This window comes from Dendrobates tinctorius, unplaced genomic scaffold (genome assembly GCF_039654945.1).
Source record: "Dendrobates tinctorius isolate UK_male_01 unplaced genomic scaffold, ASM3965494v1 ptg000126l, whole genome shotgun sequence".
Classification (NCBI taxonomy): Eukaryota; Metazoa; Chordata; class Amphibia; order Anura; family Dendrobatidae; genus Dendrobates; species Dendrobates tinctorius.
Genome location: NW_027361794.1, coordinates 2896174 through 2922675, shown reverse-complemented (window position 1 = coordinate 2922675; position 26502 = coordinate 2896174). Strand labels below are relative to the sequence as shown.

Sequence of the window (26502 nt, the reverse complement as noted above, 5' to 3'; positions counted from 1 at the left end):
GCTTATAGTAAAGGAACGCTCTCAAGAAATCCATCCACATATGGAGCAGTGGTTTATCACCCCAGGTACTGCTTCAGAAAACCTTCTCAGAAATCCTATACTGGACCAATCCTCCATTTCCTTATAGTAAATTGGGAATTTCTATCCTTATACCCAAGGTGTCAGCAGATAATAATTGTCTCAGTCCACACAATTGCCCCTTCTTAGATCTATTCTTTTTCTTTTGATGTCCCAATAGGGAAAAAATAATCAGTCAGGAAGAATTCAGATATTTATATCTGTACAAATGTAAAATTACTATTCCAAAGCAGCGTACTATAGAGCGAAATTGGGATTTATCTCATTGTAACCGGTTGTTGTATTGTTGTACTGGTTTTTCTTTCTTTTTATTGTTTTACTCACAATATTTATATAAAAAAAACCAAAATGTTGGTAATTCTTTGTTTTGTTCAATAAAAATGATCTGATTGACAAAAGAAAGAGGCTAATGTCGTTAACCCCTTCACCCCCGGGCCATTTTCTGCTTTTTGCTCCCCTTCTTCCCAGAGCCATAACTTTTTTATTTTTCTGACAATATGGCCAAGTGAGAGCTTATTTTTTTGCAGAACACGTTGTACTTTTAAAAGACACCATTGATTTTACCATATAATATACAGGAAAGCAGGAAAAAAAAATCCAAAAAAGTGCTATTTCACAATGTTATATGTATCTTACCACGATCACTAAATGTTAAAACTGACCGGCGATTCTGATTCTCCAGATACCAAACATATATAGGGGTTTTATAATGTAAGTGGTGAAAAAAAATGATGCTATTTTCCGAGACCCGTAGTGTCTCCAGATTTCAAGATCTGGAGCTCGGTGAGGGCTTATTTTTTGTGCGCCGGGCTTACGTTTTTATTAATACCATTTTTAGGACAGATATGATACTTTTATCGCTGACCTGCGCTCATAGCAGATCGGCTATGACAACCACTGGGGTCTCCTGCAGACCCCAGGTTGTCTTACCAACCAATCGGCACCCCATGATCATGTGATAGGGCCGCCAATGGGCAGAGCGAGTGACATGCTTCCAGAATGCCAAGGTTAAATGCCGCTGTTGGAGTTTCACAGCGGCATTTAACATGTTAACAGTTGTAGGTGGATTGTGATTCCACCCTGTCTGTAAGGGGCACATGACAGCTGATCAGATCAGAGCTGGAGCCAGCATGGAGTGCTGGGATATGACTAATGATGTGTATATAAGTCATCGGTTGTGAAGAGATTAATGTTATCAATGTTTTGTGCAAGAAACGTCCGACTGCAGTTTTACCGTGTGTGTCTGGTATCAGTTCTATAGTGTGAGAGAGCGGGGGGGGGGTCGGTGACTGAAGCTGGGGGTATACAGGTGTATAATGCATACACAAAAGGGTCTGTAACCGAAGCTGGGGGTATATGAGTGTATACAGTGTACACAGAGGGGTCTGTGACCGAAGCTGGGGGTATACGGGTGTATACAGCATACACAGAGGGGTCTGTAACCAAAGCTGGGGGTATAAGGGTGTATACAACGTACACAGAGGGGTCTTTGACTAAAGCTGGGGGTATACGGGTGTATAAAGCATGCAGAGAGGGGTCTGCAACCGAAGCTGGGGGTATACAAGTGTCTACAGCATACCCAGAGGGGTCTGTAACCGAAGCTGGGGGCATACGGGTGTATACAGCGTACACAGAGGGGTCTGTGACTGAAACTGGGTGTATATACATAGTAACATAGTAACATAGTTATTAAGGTTGAAGGGAGACTTTAAGTCCATCTAGTTCAACCCATATCCTATCCTAACTTTCCCTAACATGTTGATCCAGAGGAAGGCAAAAAAAACCCATGTGGCAACAGTAAGCTTCACATTGGGGAAAAAAATTCCTTCCCGACTCCACATACGGCAATCAGACGAGCTCCCTGGATCAACGCAATATTAAGGAGACTAGTGTATATACCCTGTAATATTATACTTTTCAAGAAAGGCATCTAGTCCCTTCTTAAATTTTAGTAGTGAATCACTCATTACAACATCATATGGCAGAGAGTTCCATAGTCTCACTGCTCTTACAGTAAAGAATCCGCGTCTGTGAGTATGCTTAAACCTTCTTTCCTCCAGACGTAGAGGATGCCCCCTTGTCCCCGTCACAGGTCTAAGAGTAAAAAGATCATTAGAAAGGTCTTTGTATTGTCCCCACATATATTTATACATTGTAATAAGATCACCCCTAAGCCTTCGATTCTCCAAACTAAATAACCCCAAGTGTAATAACCTGTCTTGGTATTGCAGACCCTCTAGTTCCCTAATAACCTTGGTCGCTCTTCTCTGCACCCGCTCCAGTTCAGCTATGTCTTTCTTATACACCGGAGACCAGAACTGTACACAGTATTCTAAGTGTGGTCGCACTAGTGACTTATATAGAGGTAAAATTATGTTCTCCTCATGAGCATCTATGCCTCTTTTAATGCATCCCATTATTTTATTTGCCTTTGCAGCAGCTGCTTGACTCTGGCCACTAAATGTGAGTTTGTCGTCCACCCATACACCCAGGTCTTTTTCAGTGATTGTTTTGCCCAGTGTTTTACAATTAAGCACATAATTATACAACTTGTTCATTCTACCCAAGTGCATGACCTTACATTTATCCCCATTAAAGCTCATTTGCCATTTATCAGCCCAAGCTTCTAGTTTACAAAAATCCTCCTGTAATATAAAATTGTCCTCCTCTGTATTAATTACCCTGCAGAGTTTAGTGTCATCTGCAAATATTGAAATTCTACTCTCTATGCCCCCTACAAGGTCATTAATAAATATGTTAAAAAGAAGCGGGCCCAAAACTGACCCCTGTGGTACCCCACTGCTAACCGTGACCCAGTCCGAGTGTGCTCCATTAATAACCACCATTTGTTTCCTATCCCTGAGCCAGCTCTTAACCCACCTACACATATTTTCCCCTATCCCCATTGTTCTCATTTTATGTATCAACCTTTTGTGTGGCACCTTATCAAAAGCTTTTGAAAAGTCCATGTACACCACGTCCACTGCATTCCCTTGGTCCAGTCCGGAACTTACCTCTTCATAAAAGCTTATCAGATTAGTCTGACAGGAACGGTCCCTTGTAAACCCATGTTGATATTGGGTCATAAGGTTATTCTTCTCCAGATACTCCAGTATAGTATCTCTTAGAAAACCCTCCAGGATTTTACCCACAGTTGAGGTTAAACTTACTGGCCTATAATTTCCAAGTTCAGTTTTTGTCCCCTTTTTGAATATTGGCACCACATTTGCTATACGCCAGTCCTGTGGTACAGACCCTGTTATTATGGAATCTTTAAAGATTAAAATAGTGGTCTATCTATGACTGTGCTTAATTCCTGCAGTACTCGGGGGTGTATCCCATCCGGGCCCGGGGATTTGTCAATTTTAGTGATTTGTAGACGCCGCCGTACTTCCTGCTGGGTTAAGCAGGTGACATTTAATTGAGAATTTTTATCCCTGATCATGTTATCCGTCATGGGATTTTCTTGTGTAAATACTGTTGAAAAAAAGTTATTTAGCATATTGGCTTTTTCCCTCATCCTCATCCACCATTTCACCCAGACTATTTTTAAGGGGACCAACATTATCATTTTTTAGCTTCTTACTATTTATGTAGTTAAAGAATATTTTGGGATTATTTTTACTTTCTCTGGCAATGAGTCTCTCTGTCTCAATCTTTCCTGTCTTGATTTGCTTTTTACAGAATTTATTTAATCTTCTGTATTTATTTAATGCCTCATCACTACCTACTTGCTTTAATTCTCTAAATGCTTTATTTTTATCTCTTATTGCGCCCCTTACAGCTCTATTTAGCCATAGTGGTTTCCTCCTATTTCTCGCATGTTTATTCCCATACGGTATATATTGTGCACAGGTCCTATTCAGGAGGATAATAAACGTCTCCCATTTTCTTTGTGTATTTTTATGTCTCAGGATATCGTCCCAGTTAATTGCACCAAGATCATCTCTCATCCGTTGGAAATTTGCCTTCCTGAAGTTTAGTGTCCTTGTAACCCCTCTACTACACATCTTATTAAAGGATACATGAAAACTTATTAATTTGTGATCACTATTACCCAAGTGACCCTCAACCCTTACATTTGATATGCGGTCTGGCCTGTTGGTTAATATTAGGTCTAGCAGTGCCCCCCCTCTTGTTGGGTCCTGAACCAGTTGTAAAAGGTAATTGTCTCTCATCGTTGTCAGAAACCTATTACCCTTGCTGGAACTGCAGGTTTCGGTTCCCCAATGTATTTCAGGGTAGTTGAAGTCCCCCATAATAATGACTTCTCCTTGAGTTGCTGCTTCATCTATTTGCTTTATGAGGATATTCTCTGTAGCTTCCATTATTTTTGGAGATTTATAACAAACCCCTATCAGTAATTTATTATTTTTCCCCCCTCCCCTTATCTCTACCCACAGGGACTCTACATTTTCATTAGATTCATATATATTATCACGAAGGATGGGTTTTAAGGATGATTTTACATATAAACACACGCCTGCCCCTCGCTTATATGTTCGGTCATTTCTGAACAGACTATAGCCCTGTAAATTAACCGCCCAGTCGTGGCTCTCGTCCAGCCATGTCTCAGATATCCCCACCATGTCATAATTATGTTCCAACAACATTAACTCCAATTCCTCCATTTTGTTGGCGAGACTTCTGGCATTAGTATACATGCACTTTATGTATCTCTCTGTACCTCTATTCTTTCTTAAATTATTAACTGTTCTAACCCCACCCCCCATGCCACCTCCACCCCCAATGTCATTATTTGTGCCCAGGTCTCTATCTGCACTGTCTTCCCCTCCTATAAAAGGAATACCCTCCCCCCCCGTCCCTAGTTTAAACACTCCTCCAACCTTCTAGCCATTTTCTCCCCCAGCACAGCGGCACCCTCCCCATTGAGGTGCAGCCCGTCCCTAGCGTAGAACCTGTAGCCAACTGAGAAGTCGGCCCAGTTCTGCAGGAACCCAAACCCCTCCTTCCTACACCAATTCCTGAGCCACTTATTAACCTCCCTAATCTCCCGTTGCCTCTCTGGCGTGGCACGTGGTACAGGAAGTATTTCCGAAAATACCACCTTGGAGGTCCTTGCTTTAAGCTTACAGCCTAATTCCCTGAAATCATCTTTAAGGACCTTCCACCTACCTCTAACTTTGTCATTTGTGCCAATGTGCACCATGACCGCTGGATCCTCTCCAGCCCCTCCCAGTAATCTGTCAACCCGATCAGCGATGTGTCGGACTCGAGCGCCAGGTAGGCAGCACACCGTTCGACGATCCCTGTCTTTGTGACAGATTGCCCTATCTGTTCCCCTAATAATTGAGTCTCCCACTACCAGAACCTGTCTGGCCTGCCCTGCTCTCCTATTTCCCCCCTTACTGGAGCAGACACTCCTCCGGCTTTCAGAGGACATGCCTTGCTGCAGCAGTGCTACTCCTGCACTAACACTCCCCTCATCTGCCAACTTGGCAAACTTATATGGGTGTAAACAGGGTACACAAAGGGGTCCACACACAGACGGGTTTGCTCCGTACACACAGGGCTCCGTACACAAACAGCTCTGCTCCATACACCTTGTACACATGAGGCTCCTCTCCGTACACCTCATATACATCTGGCTCAGCTCCGTACACATACGGCTCCTCTCCGTACACCTCGTACACACGGCTCCGCTCTGTACACCTCGTACACACACGGCTCTGCTCCGTACACCTCGCACACACGGCTGCTATCTGTACACCTCGTATACACGGCTCCTCTCCGTACACCTCGTACACACGTGGCTCCGCTCCATACACCTCGTGCACACACAGCTCCGCTCTGTACAACTCGTACACACACGGCTCCGCTCCATACACCTCATACACACACGGCTCCGCTCCGTACACCTCATACACACACGGCTGCTCTCTGTACACCTCGTATACACGGCTCCTCTCCGTACACCTCGTACACACGCGGCTCCGCTCCGTACACCTTGTACACACGCGGCTCCGCTCCGTACACCTCGTACACACACATCTCCGCTCTGTACACCTCGTACACACACGGCTCCACTCCATACACCTCATACACACACGGCTCCGCTCCATACACCTCATACACACACGGCTGCTCTCTGTACACCTCGTATACACGGCTCCTCTCCGTACACCTTGTACACACGCGGCTCCGCTCCGTACACCTCGTGCACACACAGCTCCGCTCCGTACACCTCGTACACACATGGCTCCGCTCCGTACACCTCGTACACACACGGCTCCGCTCCGTACCCCTCGTACACACGGCTCCGCTCCATACACCTCGTACACACACGGCTACGTTCCGTACACCTCGCACACACGGCTCCTCTCCGTACACCTCGTACACACATGGATCTGCTCCGTACACCTCGTACACACACGGCTCCTCTCCGTACACCTCGTACACACATGGCTCTGCTCCGTACACCTCGTACACACGTGGCTTCGCTCCGTACACCTCGAACACACATGTCTCCGCTCTGTACACCTCGTACACACGCGGCTCTGCTCCGTACACCTCGTACACACACGGCTATGCTCCATACACCTCGTACACACACGGCTCTGCTCCGTACACCTCGTACACATGCGGCTCCGCTCCGTACACCTCGTACACACACAGCTCCGGTCCGTACACCTCGTACACACATGGCTCTGCTCCGTACACCTCGTACACACGTGGCTTCGCTCCGTACACCTCGAACACACATGTCTCCGCTCTGTACACCTCGTACACACACGGCTCTGCTCTGTACACCTCGTACACACGCGGCTCTGCTCCGTACACCTCGTACACACACGGCTCCGCTCCGTACACCTCGTACACACATGACTCCCAGTGAGAGCCACTAATCTCTCTGAATGGCTCTCACTGGGTGTAAAATTCCGGTGTTCAACAGATGAAACTCTCCCCACATGAACAAAACACCCAATCATCAATTTAATTGGTTACTAGCCAGTAGGCAGTTTCTGCCTTAGGTGGGCGGAGTTTTGGAAGTTTGAACACATATTTAATAGAAAAATATTCAGAATTGAGAGTCCTCTGTGGTTCATTACAGAACGCTGCATGCCGTGCACTTGGGGATTAAAGGGCGGCAGCTGACAGGATACGACTGCCGCCTGAGCATTGGGGACTCCAGGGACCTGCCTGCGGGCCACATGAAAAGTCACTGCGGGCTGGAGGTTCCCCACCCCTGCCATAAATATTGGAACAGTTCATAGATAAAGAGTGTAAATGTTTTATTGTCCTCTGATTGGGGTCTGGTTCTGTGTATCCCCAATCATTGCACCATGGACATGAAGTTACTTGTATTGAAAGGTAATTTCAAATCTCAGAGAGACAGAAGGATCTGGGAGTATAAACTCATGACAACCTTTGACACACTTAGTGCAGTAATTAATGTGTCACATGGATTTGTCTTTTTACATCAATTAAAGAATTTTCTCCTCAGACCTTGTGGGGGCATCACAACACAGAACCAGACCCCAAACAGAGGACAATAAAACATTCACACTCCTTATCTATGAACTGTTCCAATATTTATGGCCACAACTGTTTATCACTCTTCCATAATGATAGTTCTGCTTCATGTCACTTGTCTTATCTATTGCATTATTTCTGTGCTGTTTTGTGCATAGATATGTAATTCTTCAGATTTTGCATTAGTCTTTGCCTGATGAAGAAACCTCAGTAGTCTCAAAAGCTTACAATGTGTTACCATCTTTTCAGTTAGCCATTAAAAGGTATCAACCACTGAGGACTCTCAATTCTGAATATTTTTCTACGTACTGGCTAACACGGTACAAAGATATACATCTTTCCTGTATCACATATTTAATAGGGATCCAAGAAAAGCCAAACTGCCCAACACTAATACACTGAGGCCCCTGATCATGTGACCCCTGACTCCTCCCCTCCTGTGACCTCATCACAGGTCCTGTGCGCACAGAGCAGCCATATACGTGGAGTGCGGCTCTGCAGGTTAGTGATGGGCAGTCTGTCTCTTCTTGCTCCTTTCCCCTCTTTTCTCATTCCTGTCCCTTCACTATAAAGCCTGGGCCTCATTATACGGCTGTACAGGGGTCTAGTGAAGGCTTTTTAGCCCTTTCCTCAGACTGTAGCTCCTGGGATCAGGCCCTCACTCCTGTCCCTTCACTATAAAGCCTGGGCCTCATTATACAGCTGTACAGGGGTCTAGTGAAGGCTTTTTAGCCCTTTCCTCAGACTGTAGCTCCTGGGATCAGGCCCTCATTCCAGTCCCTTCACTATAAAGCCTGGGTCTCATTATACAGCTGTACAGGGGTCTAGTGAAGGCTTTTTAGCCCTTTCCTCAGACTGTAGCTCCTGGGATCAGGCCCTCACTCCAGTCCCTTCACTATAAAGCCTGGGCCTCATTATACAGCTGTACAGTGGTCTAGTGAAGGCTTTTTAGCCCTTTCCTCAGACTGTAGCTCCTGGGATCAGGCCCTCACTCCTGTCCCTTCACTATAAAGCCTGGGCCTCATTATACAGCTGTACAGGGGTCTAGTGAAGGCTTTTTAGCCCTTTCCTCAGACTGTAGCTCCTGGGATCAGGCCCTCACTCCTGTCCCTTCACTATAAAGCCTGGGCCTCATTATATAGCTGTGCAGAGGTCTAGTGAAGGCTTTTTAGCCCTTTCCTCAGACTGTAGCTCCTGGGATCAGGCCATCACTCCTGTCCCTTCACTATAAAGCCTGGGTCTCATTATACAGCTGTACAGGGGTCTAGTGAAGGCTTTTTAGCCCTTTCCTCAGACTGTAGCTCCTGGGATCAGGCCCTCACTCCTGTCTGTATTGTGACGTGTGTTATCCTCTAGTATCTGATATTTGTCCATGTGATTTCTACATTAGTCAGTGCAGTGACATCAGCCGGCGCTGGAGAACATTCTTAGGCTGGAGACACTCCAGCGATATTAAAATCAGTCCGATGTTGATGCAGGAGAGTCGGACGAGTGTCATGCATTTTTTATGCGAGTACAATCCTATTTCTCACACCTAGCATCTGATTTACATCCAATTGCAATGCGATTTTATCATGAGCTTTTACATTCAGCAATTCTGTCATTTACACATCGTTTTCAAATGAAATAGTCTTTAAAACTTTATATATATATATATACTCACTGGCCACTTTATTAGGTACACCATGCTAGTAACGGGTTGGACCCCCTTTTGCCTTCAGAACTGCCTCAATTCTTCGTGGCAGAGATTCAACAAGGTGCTGGAAGCATTCCTCAGAGATTTTGGACCATATTGACATGATGGCATCACACAGTTGGCGCAGATTTGTCGGCTGCACATCCCTGATGCGAATCTCCCGTTCCACCACATCCCAAAGATGCTCTATTGGATTGAGATCTGGTGACTGAGGAGGCCATTTGAGTACAGTGAACTCATTGTCATGTTCAAGAAACCAATCTGAGATGATTCGAGCTTTATGACATGGGGCATTATCCTGCTGAAAGTAGCCATCAGATGTTGGGTACATTGTGGTCATAAAGGGATGGACATGGTCAGCAACAATACTCAGGTAGGCTGTGGCGTTGCAACGATGCTCAATTGGTACCAAGGGGCCCAAAGAGTGCCAAGAAAAAATTCCCCACACCATGACACCACCACCACCAGCCTGAACCGTTGATACAAGGCTGGATGGATCCATGCTTTCATGTTGTTTACGCCAAATTCTGACCCTACCATCCGAATGTCGCAGCAGAAATCGAGACTCATCAGACCAGGCAACGTTTTTCCAATCTTCTACTGTCCAATTTCGATGAGCTTGTGCAAATTGTAGCCTCAGTTTCCTGTTCTTAGCTGAGAGGAGTGGTACCCAGTGTGGTCTTCTGCTGCTGTAGCCCATCTGCCTCAAAGTTCGACGCACTGTGCGTTCAGAGATGCTCTTCTGCCTACCTTGGTTGTAACGGGTGGCAATTTGAGTCACTGTTGCCTTTCTATCAGCTCGAACCAGTATGCCCATTCTCCTCTGACCTCTGGCATCAACAAGGCATTTCCGGCCACAGAACTGCCGCTCACTGGATTTTTTTTCTTTTTCGGACCATTCTCTGTAAATCCTAGAGATGGTTGTGCGTGAAAATCCCAGTAGATCAGCAGTTTCTGAAATACTCAGACCAGCCCTTCTGGCACCAACAATCATGCCACGTTCAAAGGCACTCAAATCACCTTTCTTCCCCATACTGATGCTCGGTTTGAACTGCAGGAGATTGTCTTGACCATGTCTACATGCCTAAATGCACTGAGTTGCCGCCATGTGATTGGCTGATTAGAAATTAAGTCTTAACACACAGTTGGACAGGTGTACCTAATAAAGTGGCCAGTGAGTGTATACACTACTCAAAAAATTAAAGGGAACGCTAAGATACCACATCGATATTACTGAATGGAATATCGCAGCTGCAAATCTTTATTCATTGCATAGTGGCATGCGTTGTGAACAAGAAAGCATAAAAATGATCAATGCAAATCAAAATGAATATACCATGGAGGTCTGGATTTGGAAGGATGCTCAAAATCAAAGTGGAAACTCAAATTACAGGCTGATCCAACTTCACTGGAAATGCCTCAAGGCAAGGAAATGATGCTCATAGAATCGTAGAGTTGGAAGGGACCTCCTGGGCCATCTGGTCCAACCCCCTGCTCAAAGCAGCATTCGCTAAATCATCCCAGTCAGATGTCTGTCCAGCCTCTGTTTGAAGACTTCCATTGAAGGAGAACTCACCACTTCTCGTGGCAGCTTGTTCCACTCATTGATCACTCTAACTGTCAAAAAGTTATTTCTAATATCTAATCTGTGTCTCCTCCCATTCAGTTTCATTCCATTGCTTCTAGTCTTTACTTGTGCAAATGAGAATAAAGTTGATCCTTCTACAATGTGACAGCCCTTTAGATATTTGTAGACAGCTATTAAGTCTCCTCTCAGTCTTCTCTTTTGCAAACTAAACATTCCCAAATCCTGCAACCTTTCCTCATAAGACAAGGTTTGCAGACCGGTCACCATTCTGGTCGCTCTTTTCTGAACTTGCTCCAGTTTGTTGATGTCTTTTTTAAAATGTGGCACCCAAAACTGGACACAATATTCCAGATGAGGTCTGACCAAAGAGGAGTAGAGGGAAATAATGACCACGTGATCTAGACTGTATGCTTCTGTTAATACATCCTAGAATTGCATTTGCCTTTTTTGCTGCTGCATCACACTGTTGACTCATATTCAGTCTGTGATCTATTAGTATACCCTAGTCTTTTTCACATGTGCTGTTACTTAGCCCTATTCCTCCCATTCTGTATGTTTTTTTCATTTTTATTGCCCAGATGTAGTACTTTGCATTTTTCCCTGTTAAAAACCATTCTGTTAGTTGCTGCCCACTTCTCCAGTTTATTTATATCTTTTTGAATCCTCTCTCTTCTCTAGTATTAGCTATCCCTCCCTCAATTCCTTCATCTAAATCGTTGATAAAGATGTTGAACAATACAGGGCCCAGGACAGAGCCCTGTGGTACCCCACTTGAGACATTCTTCCAACTGGATGTGCAGCCATTTACGACCACTCTTTGGGTCCGATCACTAAGCCAGTTATGAATCCACCTAACAGTTGCCTTGTCCATTCCATACTTAGTCATTTTTTCAATAAGGATTGTATGAGATACTTTGTCAAATGCTTTGCTGAAGTCAAGATATACTATATCTACAGCATTTCCTTGATCCACCCAATCAGTGATTCCGTCATAGAAAGAAATTAAGTTAGTCTGACATGACTTATTAGTTACAAACCCATGCTAACTCTGTTTAATCACTTCATTCTTATCCAGGTACTGACATACATGTTGTTTAATAATTTGTTCAAAGATCTTTCCTGGTATAGAAGTCAGACTCACCGGCCTATAGTTGCCTGGGTCCACCTTCTTCCCCTTTTTGAAGATAGGAACAACATTTGCTCTTCTCCAGTCTTCTGGGACTTCTCCTGTTCTCCAAGAATTTTCAAAGATTATGGAGAGGGGTTCAAAAATTTCTTCTGCTATCTCCTTCAGTACTCTGGGGTGTAATTCATCTGGACCTGGAGACTTGAATTCATTTAGGTTAGCTAAGTGTTTCCTCACTATCTGTCTGTTTATAGATATCCTGGATTCTTCTATTCCCTTAATAGGACAGTGAAGAACAGCTGATGTTACATTTCCTTTCTGAGAGAAAACAGATGCAAAATAGGAATTTAAAAGTTCGGCCTTCTCAACATCCTGTCTTACCATTTCATCATTTTCATCCTGTAAAAATCCTATAGCATCTTTGACTTTTCTTTTACTTTTGACATATCCCCAAAATCCTTTATTATTGCTTTTGACATCTCTTGCAAGCCTCAAATCATTGTCAGCTTTAGATAATCTGATTTGTGCCCTGCAGGTTCTGCAGACAGAATTCTATATTCTTCTTTAGATATGCCTCCCTCTTTCCATTTTATAAACATTTTTTTCTTCCTTTTTAGCATGTGCTTAAGTTCTGTGTTCATCCATCCTTGTTTCCTTAAATGCTTCCTATTCTTCCCTCTTTTCAGAATTGTTAACAATTGTGCTTTGAGAATTTCATTTTTCAAGATTTCCCATCCTTCCTGGATATTTTTGTCTTTAAGGATATCCAGCCATTGGATCCCTCCAATTCTCTTTCTGAATTCCTTAAAATCTGCCTTTCTGAAATCTAACCTTGACGTCTGAGTCTTCATAGGTCTTCCTCCTCTAGTTATCCAAAATTCTAAAATAGCATGGTCGCTACCTCCTAGGGTCCCAGCCACTCTTACCTCCTCAACCATTTCCTCCCTGTTTATAAGGATTAGATCTAAGGTAGCAGTACCCCTTGTTTTCTCCCCTACCTTTTGGAAGATAAAGTTGTCAGCAAGAGAGGATAAGAATTTCCTTGACCTGTTAGTTTTGCCTGAGAGAGATTCCCAACAAATGTCTGGATAGTTGAAATCTCCCATGACAACTATGTCATATTTTTTGGAGAACTTGACCATTTGATGCATAAAGAGTTCATCCATATCTTCAGCTTGCACAGGCGGCCTGTAGTAAATGCCTACAATGGTGTCCTTTCCATTGTTCTGTCCTTTTATTCTTACCCAAACAGTTTCCACAGAACTCCCAGTCTCTGAAGCTTCAATCTCTGTGCAGATATACACGTTTGTAACATACAATGCGACACCCCCTCCTCGTTTATCAAGTCTGTTTCTTGCAAATAAGTTGTATCCTTCTAGTCTTGTATTCCAATCATGTGTATTGTCCCACCAAGTTTCAGTGATTCCAATGACATCATATTTCTTTTCCTGTGTTAGTAGTTCCAATTCTCCTTGTTTGTTGCCCATGCTTTGTGCATTAGTATAGAAACATTTTAGTTTGTGATTGGTTTCTCTTTCTCCAATATTTTTATTAATTAGATTCTTTTGTCTTTGTTCTTCCTTTCCACTTCTAATAGCAGAGTTCTCAATAGCATTTGTCAGGTGTACGGCTTTTTCTGGCCTTTTGCTTCCCTTCCCATGTTGTTCTAGTTTAAAGCTCTCCTTACAAGTGTAGCAAGGTGACTTCCAAATACATGTTTTCCAGTCTTCGTAAAGTGCACCCCATCTCTAGCAAGTAGTCCATCGTAAAGGTAATTCACTCCGTGATCCATAAATCCAAATTGTTGCTGACAGCACCATCAACGTAGCCAGTTGTTCACCTGCAGAATCTTATTCCACCTCCTTGTTCCATGGCCATCCACTGGGAGGATGGAAGAGAAGACCACCTGCGCTCCCAGTTCTTTCACTTTCTTGCCTAAGTCTTCAAAGTCTCTGCAGATGGTTTCCAGGTCGTTTCTTGCGGTGTCATTTGTCCCCACATGTAGTAGCAGGAATGGGTAGTCATCTGTAGGTCTGAAGAGTCCTGATATCCTGTCAGACACATCTTTAATTTTTGCACCTGGAAGACAGCACATTTCTCTTGAAGTTATATCCGGTCTGCAGATAGAGGCCTCTGTTCCTCTCAACAGGGAATCCCCCATGACCACCACTCTCCGTTTCTTCTTCACAACATTTTTCTTTCTCCATCCAGGAGGACTCTGAAGGCGTACAAGGTTGCTGTTTGTGGGCAAAGTCTTATCCTGATGTATTTCTTCATCGTTTTCCTGCGTGAGAGCCTGGTACTGGTTCCTGAGAAGTATGGGTGCTGACTGCCTCCTGATCCTCCTGCTTCTCTGGGTCACATGTCTCCATTCCTCTGTTTCTTCAAATGCACTTCGAATTTCTTCTCTTTCTGTAACATGAAGAGATAATTCTGCTCTGTCTAAGAACTCTTCACCTTCCTTAATGATCTTCAACGTAGCTAACCTCTCTTCGAGATTTTGCAACTTTTCCTCCAACAGGGACACAAGCTTGCATTTGTGGCATGTGAAGTTTGGCTTTTCCACTCGTAAGTCTGTGAACATGTAGCAAGAAATGCAGCTCACCAAATGGCTCCTGGCCTCTTCCATATAGAGATTTCTTAAAAACGATGAAAGATCAGCCAAAATTCAGTTTTCCGATTTCCTCTTTTCAGCTGCAACGGCCAAAACCCAGTGATCGTTGAGCTCGCGGAGACTCTTCACTTATCCCAGAAGGCACTGGGAATATGCAAATGATCTTCTCAAGACTCTTCCCCTGGTTTTTGTATTGAAGACCTGAAATAAATTAACTTTTTGATGATATTATTGTGTGTGGCCTCCACGAGGTCATTTTGCAGGGTTCTGGCAGTGCTCCTCTTGATCCTCCTTGCACAAATGCTGTGGTAGCGGTCCTGCTGCTGGGTTGTTGCCCTCCTATGGCCCCCTCCACATCTCCTGGTGTACTGGTATGTCTCCTGGTAGCGCCTCCAGCCTCTGGACACTACGCTGACAGACACAGCAAACCTTGCCACAGCTCGCATTGATGTGCCATCCTGGATGAGCTGCACTACCTGTGCCACTTGTGTGGGTTGCAAAGTCTGTCTCATGTTACCACGAGTGTGAAAGCACAACCAACATTCAAAAGTGACCAAAACATTAGCCAGAAAGCATTGGTACTGAGATGTGGTCTGTGGTCCCCACCTGCAGGACCACTCCTTTATTGAGGGTGTTTTGATAATTGCCAATAATTTCCATCTGTTGTCTATTCCATTTGCGCAACAGCATGTGAAATTGATTGTCAATCAGTGTTGCTTCCTAAGTGGGCAGTTTGATTTCACAGAAGTTTGTTTTACTTGGAGTTATATTCTGTTGTTTAAGTGTTCCCTTTATTTTTTTTTGAGCAGTGTATACTGTATATATATATATATATATATATATATATGTATATAAATTATAATATCATCAAAAAGTTAATTTCATGTCTTCAGTACAAAAAGTGAAAATCGTATAGAGTCATTACAAGCAAAGTGATCTATTTCAAGTGTTTATTTCCGTTAATGTTTATGGCTTACAGCCAATCTAAGCCCAAAAGTCATTATCTAAGAAGATAACCAATATCCAAGAGGAAACAGATGCAGCACTCTTCAATTCCGTTAAAAAACCACAGTCCTTCATTAAATTTTTTTGGACGAGGTTAACATTGGGCTAGGTACATGAAAAAATGTAGTGAACACATTAATCGAATTAACCTGGGTAGTGCATTCCAAAAAATTGGCGCAGCATGTGAAAAGTCTTGGAGACAGGAGTGGGAGGTTCTGATTATTGAGGATGATAACTTCAGGTCATTAGCAGAATGGGGGGGCATGGATAGGGTGTTAGACTGAGATGATGGAGGAGATATAGGGAGGGTCTGAGCCATGGAGTGCTTTGTGGGTGAGGGAAATAAGTTTATACTGAATTCTGGAGTGGATGGGTAACCAGTGTAATGACTGGCACAAGGTAGAGGCATCAGTGTAACGGTTGGTGAGGAATATTATCCTGGCTGCAGCATTCAAGACAGATTGGAGAGGGGAGAGTTTTTTAAGATGGAGACCAATTAGTAGAGAATTACAATAGTCCAGACGAGAATGAATAAGAGAAACAGTAAGAGTTTTTGTAGAGTTGAAAGTAAGAAAGGGTCCAATTCTAGAAAGGTTTTTGAGGTGCAGATGACAAGAGCGAGCCAGCGATCGGATGTGGGAGGTGAAAGAAAGCTCTGAAGCAAGTATGACCCCCAACACAGCGGGTGTGTTGCTTTGGAGTAATGGTAAAACCACATACAGAAATGGCAATGCTGGGCATAGGTAGGTTAGTAGAGGGAGGAAACACACATGAGTTAAATTTTTGACAGGTTCAGTTTCAGATAGAGGGAGGACTTGATGATGGAGACAGTGGTAAGACAATCACTGGTGTTTTCTAAAAAGGCAGGCGTGATGTCAGGAGAGGTGTATAATTGGGTGTCATTAGCATAGAGATGGTAAAGGAAGCCAAATCTACTGATTGTTTGTCCAATAGGGGTCGTATATAAAGAGGAGGGGGGCCTAGAACTGATCCTTGAGGAACCCCAACAGTACGGGGAAAATGAGAGGAGGAGGAGCCAGCAAAAGATACAGTGAAGGAGCTGTCAGGTAGGAGGAGAACCAGAAGAGAACGGTGTACTTGAGGCCAATGGAGCGGAGCATAGTGAGGAGGAGCTGGTGATCCACAGTGTCGAATGCTGCAGAGAGATCTAGGAGAATTAGCATGGAGTAGGGACCATTAGATTTAGCTGTTAGTAGATCATTAGAGACTTTAGTGAGGGCAGTTTCAGTAGAGTGTAAAGAGTGGAAACCGGATTGAAGAGGGTCGAGAAGAGAGTTATCCGAAAGATAGTGGATAAGACGGGAGTGGACCAGGCGTTCGAGAAGTTTAGAGATGAAGGGAAGATTAGAGACAGATCTGTTATGATGAGTCACCGAAGGAGGAAAAAACAAAATACCAGCTAAGTCCAGAAAAACCAGAGAGGTTGGCAGCTATCGGATTGCAGACCCCTGAACCTATCCACAACAACTAGCAGTAGCCGTGGGGGGTTCCTACGGTGCCGTAGACCCCTCGATCACAGCCGGAGAGCTACATAGCCTAAAGACAGAAAGGGGAAAAACTAAACTGCCCCAGAGCAGACCCCAAAGCAATAGGCAGCCCCCAACATATAATGACGGTGAAGCAAGATGAAAACACTAACACAGATAGAAAGATAGGTTGAGCAAATGATGGGGCCCAAGCTAACTACATAGGACAGGATAGGAAAGCTGCTGTCTGCCATCCGCAAAAACCCTATCAAAATGAGCCAACCGACTGATAGGAAAAACTGGCCCTGAAGTCGCTAGGCTTCAAAAGACTATATCAGCACTCAGGTATATTCTGAAGACAGAGCAAAAGATCAACAGATCAGAGACAAAAATGGAATTCAGCTCACCCCAGGCCGGGGATGGCAGAACTCCCAAAAAACAAGGCAAAACAAAACTGAAGAGTACAAAACAGAGCAGAAAAACTTAGCTTTGAGACGCAGGAATCAGACTGGTCTCCAAGAATCCAGCAGGAAAATCACCAGCCAGGAAGAAGGGCGTCGGCAGCCTCATATCCAGTCCTCAATTCCAGCCACCCAGTTATCATCTAGCTGCCCAGGTGTTTGGTAATCAGTCTCACTACCTTCTTTCACCAGAGGAGGGAGTTCATCAGACCTCAATGATGAAGGGAAAAATGAACTCACAACAGTACCTCCCCCTTGAGGAGAGGTCACCGAACCCTCATCCTTGCCACCAGGGCGATCCGGGTGAGCCCGATGAAAGGCACGCACCAATCTTTCAGCATGAATATCAGAGGCAGAGACCCAGGAATTATCCTCCTGACCATAACCCTTCCACTTAACCAAATACTGGAGTCTCCGTCTAGCCAGACGGGAATCCAGTATCTTCTCTACCTCATATTCCATGTTACCTTCAACCAATACAGGGTCCGGAGGTGCCACCCCAGGAACTACTGGTTCAACAAACCTCTTCAACAAGGACTTATGAAACACATTATGAATTTTAAATGTGACAGGAAGAGCCAACCGAAAAGAGACCGGATTAATAATCTCCAAAATCTTGTAAGGTCCAATAAATCTAGGCTTAGACTTAGGAGAAGCCACCTTCATAGCGATATTTTTTGATGACAACCAAACCATATCACCCACCTTAAACTGGGGACCAACGGTCCTACGCCGGTTGGAAAACCGCTGGGCCTTTTCCTGGGAGAGAGACAACTTATCCACTACTTGGTCCCAGATCTGGTGCATTCTCTCCACCACAGTGTCAACACCTGGGCAGGCAGAAGGCTCCACCTGCCCTGAAGAAAATCGAGGGTGAAAACCAAAGTTACAAAAAAAAGGTGACATCAAAGTGGCAGAACTAGCTCTATTATTTAAAGCAAATTCGGGCAAGGGCAAAAATGAAACCCAATCATCCTGATCGGCAGAAATAAAACATCTCAAATACGACTCCAAAGTCTGGTTTGTTCTCTCCGTCTGCCCATTGGTCTGAGGGTGAAATGCAGAGGAGAAGGACAACTGAATTCCCAGCTTGGAACAGAAAGTCCTCCAAAATCTAGACACAAACTGAACTCCTCTGTCAGATACAATGTTCTCAGGAATCCCGTGCAAGCGAACCACCTGTTGCAAAAACAAGGGCACCAACTCAGAGGAAGATGGCAACTTAGGGAGTGGTACAAGATGGACCATCTTAGAGAATCTATCACAAATCACCCAAATAACAGTCATTCTCTGAGAGACAGGCATATCAGAGATAAAATCCATTGAAATATGGGTCCATGGCCTCCTGGGCACCGGCAAAGGCATCAACAAGCCACTAGAGCGAGAACAAGGTTTAGACCGGGAGCAAGTCCCACAGGACTGCACAAAATTCCTGACATCACGAGACAAGGCGGGCCACCAAAAAGACCGACTCACCAGATCTCTAGTACCAAAAATACCTGGATTACCAGGCAATGCAGAGCAATGAACTTCAGACATCACTCTCTTCCTCCACTGGTCAGGAACATACAACTTTCCACCTGGACAATGCTCAGGTTTGTCCTCCTGAAACTCTTCCAGAGCTCGTTTCAAATCGGGCGAGATGGCAGAAAGAACTACCCCCTCGCCTAAGATGGTAGCAGGCTTAGTCACAACAGGAGAATCAGCAAGGAAACTCCTAGAGAGGGAGTCTGCCTTGACATTCTTAGTGCCCGGAAGAAAAGAGACCACAAAATCAAAACGTGTGAAAAACAAGGCCCACCTAGCCTGTCTAGGATTCAAGCGCTTGGCCGACTCCAGGTAAATCAAATTCTTGTGGTCAGTAAGGACCACGACTTGGTGTTTGGCTCCCTCCAACCAATGTCTCCACTCCTCAAATGCCCATTTCATGGCCAACAGTTCCCGATTCCCCACATCATAGTTATGTTCGGATGGGGAGAACTTTCGGGAAAAGAAAGCACAAGGATTCATTTTAGATGTCACAGGATCTTTTTGGGACAAAACCGCTCCTGCACCAATCCCAGAAGCGTCCACCTCCACCTGAAACGGGAGTGAGACATCAGGTTGCCGCAAAACCGGAGCAGAAGTGAATCTTCGCTTCAGCTCCTGAAAGGAAGAAACAGCCTCCGGAGACCAATTCAGCACATCAGCACCCTTCCTAGTCAAATCCGTCAATGGCTTGGCAATACCAGAAAAATTAGCTATAAATTTCCGATAAAAATTAGCAAAACCCAAAAACTTCTGGAGGGCCTTCAAAGAAGTGGGCTGAACCCAATCATAAATGGCCTGTACCTTGGCCGGGTCCATTTCAATAGTTGACGGAGACAAAATAAATCCCAAAAATGAAACCCTCTGTACCCCAAAAAGGCATTTCGATCCCTTGACATACAGGGAATTCTCCCTCAAAATCCGGAACACAGTGCGAACATGTTCCACATGAGAGTCCCAATTCTTGGAGAAGATCAAAATATCATCCAGATAGATAATCAAAAATTTATCCACAAAGTCTCGGAATATATCGTTCATGAAGCACTGGAAGACAGAAGGGGCATTAGTGAGCCCAAAAGGCATCACCAGGTACTCAAAATGTCCTTCCGGAGTATTAACCACCGTCTTCCATTCATCCCCATGCTTAATGCGAATAAGATTATATACCCCCCTGAGGTCAAGCTTGGTAAACCAGCAAGCACCTTTAACTCTGGAGAATAGATCAGAAATCAGGGGCAACGGATACTGATATTTAACAGTAATTTTGTTGAGGGCACGATAGTCAATACAAGGCCTTAATGAGCCATCCTTTTTAGCCACGAAAAAAACCCAGCACCTAAGGGTGAAGAGGATGGTCTAATATGACCCTTCTCCAATGCCTCCTTAATATAGGATCGCATAGCCTCGTGCTCGGGTACAGATAAATTGAAAAGCCGACCCTTGGGGAATTTACACCCTGGGTTCAGCTCAATTGCACAGTCATTACTCCTATGAGGAGGCAAAGACGCAGACTCATTCTCACTAAATACATCATAAAAGTCAGCCAAATAGTCAGGAACATCATGCGACTGGGGAGAGGTGGAGAAAACAGGAGCATCACTAAGGGCACACCGACAACCCCAACTCACCACAGACAAAGATTTCCAATCCAGAACTGGATTATGGATTTGCAACCAGGGAAACCCCAGAACAATGGTATCATGCAAATTCTGCAACACCAAAAATCTGCAATTTTCTTGATGGTCTGGGGCGACCCCCATTACCACCTGGGTCCAAAACTGAGGTTTATTCTTCGCCAAAGGAGTAGCATCAATACCCCTCAAAGGGATAGGCGTCCGCAGAGGTGTCATAGGAAATCCACAACGTTTAGCAAAATCCAAGTCCATCAGGTTCAGAGCTGCTCCTGAATCCACAAAAGCCTTGGCGGAAAATGTGGACAGGGAGCAGATCAGAGTAATTGCCAGAAGAAACTTAGGTCGAACACCACCCACAGAAAACGTGTGTACACAACATTTCTCTAGTTTAGGGCAGACAGAAATAATATGCGAGGCATCTCCACAAAAAATAACAGCTTATTACGCCTTCTGAACTCCTGACGTTGCACCCTAGACAAAACTCTATCACCTTGCATAGGTTCAGACATTTGTTCAACAGGTGGCAACATCTCTCGTGTAGTTTTGTGTTCACGTAAACGCCGATCCACCTGAATGGCTAATGACATAGAATCGTCAAGACCAGAGGGAACAGGAAATCCCACCATAGTATCTTTTACAGTTTCTGACAAACCCTTCCGAAAGAGGGCTGCCAAGGCACCATCATTCCAGGTAGTAAGGACCGCCCACTTTCGGAATTTTTGACAGTACAACTCTGCCGAATCCCGACCCTGGCTTAATGCCAACAGGGTCTTTTCAGCCTGATCAATAGCATTAGGTTCATCATACAACAACCCCAAGGCTTGAAAAAATGCATTCACATTATTCAGAATAGGATCATCAGGTTTCAAAGAAAACGCCCAATCCTGGGGATCGCCGCGCAGCAAAGAGATGACAATTTTAACCTGCTGCGTGGAGTTCCCCGACGAGTTAGGCTTCAAGGCAAAAAATAATTTACAATTATTCTTGAAATTCAAGAATTTAGACCGATCCCCAAAAAACACATCAGGAGTAGGAATCTTTGGTTCAGCAGCATGTGAATGAGCAAGATAGGCGGAAATTCCCCGCACTTCAGCAGCGAGCTGCTCCACACGATCAGACAATTGCTTCATCTCCATTGAGAGAAAAATTCCCCCTACGGCCTCAGAGATATAGAGGAAAAAATATGCACACACAAAAAAAAAAATTCTGACTCTTTTTCCTTTTTTTTTTACAATTCTCTCCTGCTATTGAGTACCCTAGGATCTGCGGTATGGCTGGTGATTCTGTTATGATGAGTCACCGAAGGAGGAAAAAACAAAATACCAGCTAAGTCCAGAAAAACCAGAGAGGTTGGCAGCTATCGGATTGCAGACCCCTGAACCTATCCACAACAACTAGCAGTAGCCGTGGGGGGTTCCTACGGTGCCCTAGACCCCTCGATCACAGCCGGAGAGCTACATAGCCTAAAGACAGAAAGGGGAAAAACTAAACTGCCCCAGAGCAGACCCCAAAGCAATAGGCAGCCCCCAACATATAATGACGGTGAAGCAAGATGAAAACACTAACACAGATAGAAAGATAGGTTGAGCAAATGATGGGGCCCAAGCTAACTACATAGGACAAGATAGGAAAGCTGCTGTCTGCCATCCACAAAAACCCTATCAAAATGAGCCAACTGACTGATAGGAAAAACTGGCCCTGAAGTCGCTAGGCTTCAAAAGACTATATCAGCACTCAGGTATATTCTGAAGACAGAGCAAAAGATCAACAGATCAGAGACAAAAATGGAATTCAGCTCACCCCAGGCCGGGGATGGCAGAACTCCCAAAAAACAAGGCAAAACAAAAACAAAACTGAAGAGTACAAAGCAGAGCAGAAAAACTTAGCTTTGAGACGCAGGAATCAGACTGGTCTCCAAGAATCCAGCAGGAAAATCACCAGCCAGGAAGAAGGGCGTCGGCAGCCTTATATCCAGTCCTCAATTCCAGCCACCCAGTTATCATCTAGCTGCCCAGGTGTTTGGTAATCAGTCTCACTACCTTCCTTCACCAGAGGAAGGAGTTCATCAGACCTCAATGATGAAGGGAAAAATGAACTCACAACACAGATCTATAGTTAGCAGCACAGTTTTGGTCGAGAAATGGCTTTTTAAGTAATGGATGTATGATGACATGCTTAAATGAGGAGTGAAAAATACCGGAAGAGAGAGAGGTTGAATATTTTTGTTAGGTGAGTGGTGACAGCAGGGAAAAGAGACTGGAGGAGATGTGAGGGAATAAGGTCACTGGTGCAAGTAGTATGGCAAGAAGATGCAACGAGTCTGAACACTTCTGTGATTGATTAAAAATCAGAGAGTGAGCTAGATGCAGTGGGGGAGGGAGGACAGTGCATGGTATGACGGGATTGGAAGAAAATTATGATGTGAACTACCCACTACAAATTATATATACAGGCGCAGCGCCCACTAAATAACTATTTCACAGCTCCACAGTATGTACAACATAGTCCAAGTATTGGTACAGTACACATGTAAATAGTTTGGAGCCACCACACACCCACACAGACACTCACGCTATATACAGTACAGTATCACTTCTCCTGTCCTGTATACTGGGTGTAATTCTCAGTATTTGTATTAAGGCTAAATTCACACATTCAGTATTTGGTGAGGTTTTTACCTCAGTTTTTATAGCCAAAACCAGGAGAGGAACAATCAGAGGAAATGTCTGATAGAAACACATCACCACTTCTCTATTTATCACCCACTCCTGGTTGTGGTTTACAAATACTGAGGTAAAATACTGAACGTGTGAACATGGCCTTATTCTGCATATATACACTTCTCCTATCTTGTTATCAGAGAGGCTGCATTGCACTTCTGGATTGTCATTATTTTTTTTTTATATTCCTATGGCCAAACAAAAATAAATCTTGGAAAAGCTGTTTAAATGTGTTACCCCAAGGATTCAAACTCTATAAGGAGGCCCTCCCTGATAACTGTAACGCTCGTGCCCTGGCTGGTTGGCGCGAGCGAAGGGAGTAGCCCCACTGTGCCACAAACCAGACTACCCTGGAAGGGGCATGACTGAGCAGCTACTTTGGTGTTCACTGGAGCCTCTGATGGTGAGGTCAGGCTTGTGCGGCAGGTACTGCCAGGTACCACTCCAGGGTGGTTTCTGGCTGTGGCTGCTGATCCCACTGAGGGACTGGACACTGATAGCAGGTGCGGACAGGCACGAATGGTACTCTGAAGGGCACAGCTGGCACTTTGGCAGGACAGGCGGGCATGGCTGGTACTCTGGCAGGACAGGCGGGCACGGCTGGCACTCTAGCAGGACAGGCAGGCACGACGGAGGCACTGGTAGGCACGGCTAAGGCATTGGCAAGCAGGCGGGCACGGCTAACACACTGGCAGGCAGGAAGTGACTCGGTAGTGACAGGACAGAGACACAGACTGGGACGAGTAGGATGTGTGAACAGGTAGGGGCTGTTCACACTGGAGGTGCAGGAACTGGTTCGGGAAGGACGGAACATAGACATATATAAATGGTGTCAGGTAACAGGTAACTGTTCACACAAGATGCAGAAACTGGTTCAGGAACCAGTACAGATGGTTAGGACAAGGATCCACAGGATACGGAATGGAAACGGAGCAGAACCGCAGGGTTGCGGAGCAGGGTAGAACCGCAAGGCTGCGGAGAGAAACTACAGTTTGCAGCAGGAGGTTCTGCAGCAGCAGGTGCCACAGAGAAGGAGAGCAGAGTGGAACCGCAGGTATGCAGAGAGGAGCTGCAGCAAGGCGTTCAGCAGCAAGAACGAAGCAAGGCTGAACCACAAGGTATGCGGAGAGAAGCTGCAGCAAGAGATTCTGCAGCAACAGGAGCGGAGCAAAGTGGAACCGCAAGGTATGTGGAGAGAAGCTGCAGCAAGAGGTTCCGAAGGGGTACTCAGCCGCTTTTCTGGAAACTCCCACTCTTGAGAACTCATACTCATGATGTTCTCATTTGACCAGGAACCCAATCTGCCACCCGCCTTCAATCCTCCAAACATTTCATCTTGTACTGTTTGGGGAACCTGTACCTCCTCCAAGCCCATTGTGTTACGGACTGCACTAATTAATTCCTTCATATATTCCGTGGAGAAAAAATATTTTTTAGACTCAGATATTTTATGGGATAATGATTTCCATTTTTCTGAGGCCAAGGCATAAGAGTCCTCGGACCCCAAGTCAGAGTCTTCAATTTGGAGCTTCCTTTTCTTAGGGTAAGAAGGTCCCAGAGGAGGAGGTGTAAAGGCAGTCAAGGAAGATTGTACGTCTTGCATGACCAGGGTACAGATTTCGTCCAGGAGAAAGGGATGTTCGGCTCTAACCACCTTTTCCATACACTCCTGACATAGTTTCTTCTCCCATCTAGATGGAAGCCTCTTGATGCACAGGGCATATTTAAGGACCTTCTTAGCCGATTTTTGATGGTAGACTTGTCTCCCTAGCAAGAGAGGGAGAGAAGCATAACTAACAGGGAACACACACACTACCCTGACTTGGACCTGAACCACCACAGACTTACTAAGGCTGGGGCAGCGCTGGACTTTACAGATGCAGGGCAGCAAGCAGACACACCATCCATACTTGCAGTGATTTAACCTACCTGGAGGTATCTTCCGGCAGGTTTATATAGCGATAAACCTTACCCTCAGCGAGAACATTTTCTCCCCTCCTCCTCCCCTGGGTCCTGAGCAGGTGTCAGAATCTTCAGCATGCTCTGCACGCCGTTCGGGCATCCGAAGGCTCAGAGAGTGGAAACCGGAAGTGTATGCGTCTCACCGTGTAACGCAAGGCCCAGAAGTGAACCCGCACCTTTGTGTGAAGTCACTTCTGGGTCGCCAAACAGCACGCCGAGGAGGAGGAAAGCCGGGGAGCTCAGGGAGGACTCCGGCTATGGCTATCACTGGGGAGCTTTACCCCCTTACAGGGATATATCTATAGATAGATATATGGATAGATAAATAACTAAATGTTGCCCAGAGACTCCAGTTCAAAAGCCTAACCATGACATACAAAGCTATCCACAACCTGTCTCCTCCATACATCTGTGACATGGTCTCCCAGTACCTACCCGCACGCAACTTTCAATCCTCTCAAGATTTCCTTCTCTACTTGCCCCATATCTTTTCTTCCCACAACCGCATACAAGACTTCTCCCGTGCTTTCCCCATACTCTGGAACTCTCTACCCCAACACATCAGACTCTCACCAACAACGGAAACCTTCAAGAAGAACTTGAAGACCCACCTGTTCCGACAAGCCTATAGCCTGCAATGATCCTCAGTCTACTGAACCACCGCACAACCAGCTCTACCCTCTCCTAGTGTATCCTCACCCATCCCTGTAGACTGTGAGCCCTCACGGGCAGGGTCCTCTCTCCTTCTGTACTTGAGTGTCCCTTGTCTTACACAAGTTTATTGTACTTGTCTATATTTCCCCTTTTTCACATGTAAAGCACCATGGAATGAATGGCGCTATATAAATGTATAATAATAATAAAATGCGTTAGTCAGCAATTCAACTTATGTTCCAGTCCATAAAAGACTAAAGAATACAACATTTAAACGTTACAAAAAACAATAATATTAGCGGCGCTCGTATATATGGGCTGAGTCGGCTGGAAGTACCACAAAACCCCTACCACAATGGAGTTGTTTGTATTATTGAATAAATAAATAAGATAGTACTCGCGCTATGAAACAGACACCAAAACCATTACTGATCAATTATGATAAAAGTACCTGCA

The 26502-nt window shown here is 44.9% G+C and overlaps 1 protein-coding gene across 1 annotated transcript in view; it reads left to right on the top strand.

Moving 5' to 3' along the window:
• The window catches only part of LOC141047254 (uncharacterized), a 70955-nt gene that overhangs the window by 10650 nt on the left and 33803 nt on the right, over window positions 1–26502 (top strand). The window lies entirely within an intron of this gene.